Raw genomic sequence first — 291 nt, 5'->3', positions numbered from 1 at the left:
AATATTATACTGTACATTACATACACCAATTACTATTCATAACACCAGACAATGAGGATAAATGTGCTTCTAGTCGGGATCAGTTTAACCTTACTGCTGTTACACCAACTAATATGTAATCTAAATAATCATATATCACAAAATGAATGAGACTCATCCTCTACTCACCGACTTCTCTGGTGCCCCTCGAGTAATAAGGAGTATTTCCTTTTCTCAAGAAGACTTCTGTCCGAAGCTTTATATTGGTTTCAAGAAGACTCCTGACGCCCTGAAAACCAGTCAAACCCCATC

This window comes from Etheostoma spectabile, chromosome 22 (assembly GCF_008692095.1).
Source record: "Etheostoma spectabile isolate EspeVRDwgs_2016 chromosome 22, UIUC_Espe_1.0, whole genome shotgun sequence".
Taxonomy (NCBI): Eukaryota; Metazoa; Chordata; class Actinopteri; order Perciformes; family Percidae; genus Etheostoma; species Etheostoma spectabile.
The sequence above is the reverse complement of the archived record's forward strand: the minus strand, read 5'-3'. Positions refer to the sequence as shown.